This window comes from Trachypithecus francoisi, unplaced genomic scaffold (assembly GCF_009764315.1).
Source record: "Trachypithecus francoisi isolate TF-2019V2 unplaced genomic scaffold, Tfra_2.0 Lachesis_group6, whole genome shotgun sequence".
NCBI classification, from domain to species: domain Eukaryota; kingdom Metazoa; phylum Chordata; class Mammalia; order Primates; family Cercopithecidae; genus Trachypithecus; species Trachypithecus francoisi.
In genome coordinates, this window is record NW_022681471.1 from 36,171,091 (window position 1) to 36,174,377 (window position 3,287).

At 35.8% G+C, this 3,287-nt stretch overlaps 1 non-coding gene across 1 annotated transcript; it reads left to right on the forward strand.

Moving 5' to 3' along the window:
- The first annotated feature begins 270 nt into the window (after positions 1–270).
- Positions 271–374, forward strand: LOC117078596. Its single transcript, XR_004435045.1, has one exon. It is a non-coding gene; the product is annotated as a U6 spliceosomal RNA (small nuclear RNA).
- The last annotated feature ends 2,913 nt before the right edge of the window (positions 375–3,287 follow it).

Consider the following 3,287-nt stretch of genomic DNA (forward strand, 5'->3'; position numbering starts at 1 on the left):
TTGTTATAGGTTTATGTATGCACAGGGGACAATTAGAGGGCATTTGAAAATTGCCAAGACAACTAGAAGTTGAGGGACCAAAACCTCAGAAAATAGAGGCACAGAGAGATACACTAATGGGCTACAAGTGGCTTTTCCCTCTGGGACATTTACCTCTTATGATATAGAGAGAGAGACTGGCAAGTGAGGCAGAGGGCTCTGGATAGGAGGGAGAGAAGCAACAGAGTTTTTGGCAAACACAAGACTAGAAGAAAAATAAATGGAGTTTGTGCTCACTTTGGCTGTACATATACTGAAATTGGAATGATACAGAGAAGATTAAAATGTCCCCTGCACAAGGATGACAAGCAAATTTGTGAGCGTTCCATATTTTTCAGTGAGATACTGTCTCACACTAGTCAGAATGACGATTACTAAAAGTCAAGAAACAACAAATGCTGGCAAGGCTTTGGAGAAATAGGAACATTTTTACACTGTTGGTAGAAATATAAATTAGTTCAATCATTGTGAAAGACAGTGTGGCAATTCTTCAGGGACCTGGAACTAGAAATACCATTTGACTCAGCAATCCCATTACTGGGTATATATCCAAGGGAATATAAATCATTCTACTATAAAGATACACGCACACGTATGTTTATTGCAGCACTATTTACAATAGCAAAGACATGGAACCAACCCAAATACCCATCAATGATAGAGTGGATACAGAAAATATGGTACATATACACCATGGAATACTATGCAGCCATACAAAAGAATGAGATCATGTCCTTTGCAGGGACATGGATGAAGCTGGAAGCCATCATCCTCAGCAAACTAACACAGGAACAGAAAAACAAACACCACATCTTCTCGCTCATAAGTGAGAGCTGAACGATGAGAACACATGGACACAGGGAGGGGAGCAACACACACCAGGGCCTGTCGGGGGATGGGGTGGATGGGAGGGACAGCTTCAGGATAAATAGCTAATGCATGTGGGGCTTAAAACCTAGGTGATGGGTTGATAGGTGCAGCAAACCACCATGGCACACTTATACCTATGTAACAAACCTTCACATTCTGCACATGTATCCCAGAACTTAAAGTAAAATTCAAAAAATAATAATTGGACCAAATAGATAAGTAAATAAATGGAGTTTGAGGCTGTTAAGAGAACCAGAACTTTAATGACCAACATCTCAGCCCAGAGAGAAGAGAGAAAGTAAAGTGAGCTGGACATTCTGCTATTTTCCACCATGAACGTTTGCTGAATTCATCTGTTGTGTGAAGCAACAGCCTAAGTAATAAGCTAAGTAGAAAGCTACTGAACAGTAGAGCCAAGTTTTCAAGCAGTTTCTTAGTTCTGAGTTTCCACAAAACAGGAGAGGTTGTAGTAAACACAGCTGCTCTTAGTTGAGATCCCTAACAAGCTATACCCCAGGCCTAACACAAAATTTAGATTGAAACTCCAAAAGAAAAAAAGGAAAAATCTTGCAACCCAAGCAAAACTCAGCTTAGTCCCAGATTGGATCAAGGCACTCTGTTCTTAAACAGACTGCCCACCAGAGGCCAGAATGAATCCACTCTATAGGAGAATAATATCATCCAGAATTGCTATAATTTTTAATGTACAATGCCCAGTAGTTTCTCAAACATAATGTCCAGAACTCAATCAGGTAGCAGAGAAAGCATTACTCACCAAAACATATAAATTCAGGAAAGGATGAAGAACAATGGAAAGATTAATATCTTAGTAAATATAAGTTAATATTGACTGTACAAAAAGTTAATAATAAAGTCTTGTGTGGTTAAAAAAAATAGGTAGAATTAAAATGCATAACAACAATACAAAGGACTGAAACAGAAATGGACATAAACTACTATTAGGTCATAACATTATCAAGGAAGAAGTTAAACTACTAATTTATATTAAACTTCATGAAATCAAGGAGGCAAGTGATTCTAGGGCTGTGATTCTCATTGTAGTCTCAGGACCTTTTTCCACTCTTAAAAATTATTGAGGACTCCAATGAACTTTTGTTTTGTGAGTTGCATTTGTTAATATTTGTCATATTAGAAATTAAAACTGATAAATTTTAAAAAGCATTTATTAATTTATTCATTTGGAAATAACAGCATGTTAGATGTGGTGGTGCATGTCTGTAGTCCCAGATACTCAGGAGGTTGAAGCAGGAGAATAACGAGCCCAGGAGTTCGAGGCTGCAGTCAGCTATGATCACACCACTGTACTTCAGCCCAGAAATAGAGCAAGAACCCAGCTCTAAAAATAAATAAATAAACAAACAAAAAAAGAGTACAAAAGCAGTAAACCAATAAGCCTATTACACAAATTATATAAATTATATGAAAAATAACTATTATTCAAAACAAAAAAATCTAGTGACAGTAATAGTGTTGTTTTTATGTTTCTGAAAATTGTTTAAATATCTGGCTTAGTAGAAAACGGTTTTATCCTCATATCTGCTATTGTATTCAATCTGTTGTGATATCACACCCAGTGGAGGCTCTAGAGCATTCCATTATATAGTCATGAAAGAAAAGGGGAGGAAGAGCAAAATATATTAACATTATTAATAAAAATAGTTGTTATCTCAGACTCCTGAAGGACTCTTGGGCATCCCTAGAAGCCCCTGGACCACATTTTGAGAACCATGACCTTAAAGACACCAGTGAAATGATAGTAAAATAATGTATACATAAAAAACTAATAGATAAAAATATAGAGAATAATTAATTGTTTCATTCTGAATTAAGGTTAAAAAGGATAGAAAAAGGAACACAAACACATGGAAATAATAGAAAATAAGATAGTAATTGAACAATTACATTAAGTGTAAATGGACCAATGCTCTAATTAAAAGACAAAGTTTGACAATATGGATTTTTTAAAATGTTGCTTACAAAATATGGAACATGTTCATGGATAGGACAAATCAATATCATTAAACTGGCCATACTTCCCAAAGCAATTTACAGATTCAGTACTATTCTTGTCAAAATTACCAATGTCGTTTTTCACAGAAAGAGAAAAAAAACTATTCTAAAAATCATATGAAACCAAAAAAGAGCCTGAATAGCCAAAGCGGTCCTAAAGCAAAAAGAACAAAGCTGGAGGCATCATGGTAACCAACTTCAAACTATTCTATAAGCGCTGTAAGACTATAGTAACTGAAACGGCATGATACTAGCACAAAAACAAACAGATAGAGCAATAGAATGGAATAGAGAATCCAGAAAGAAATCTGCACAACTACAGCCATCTGATCAACTTTTGACAAAGT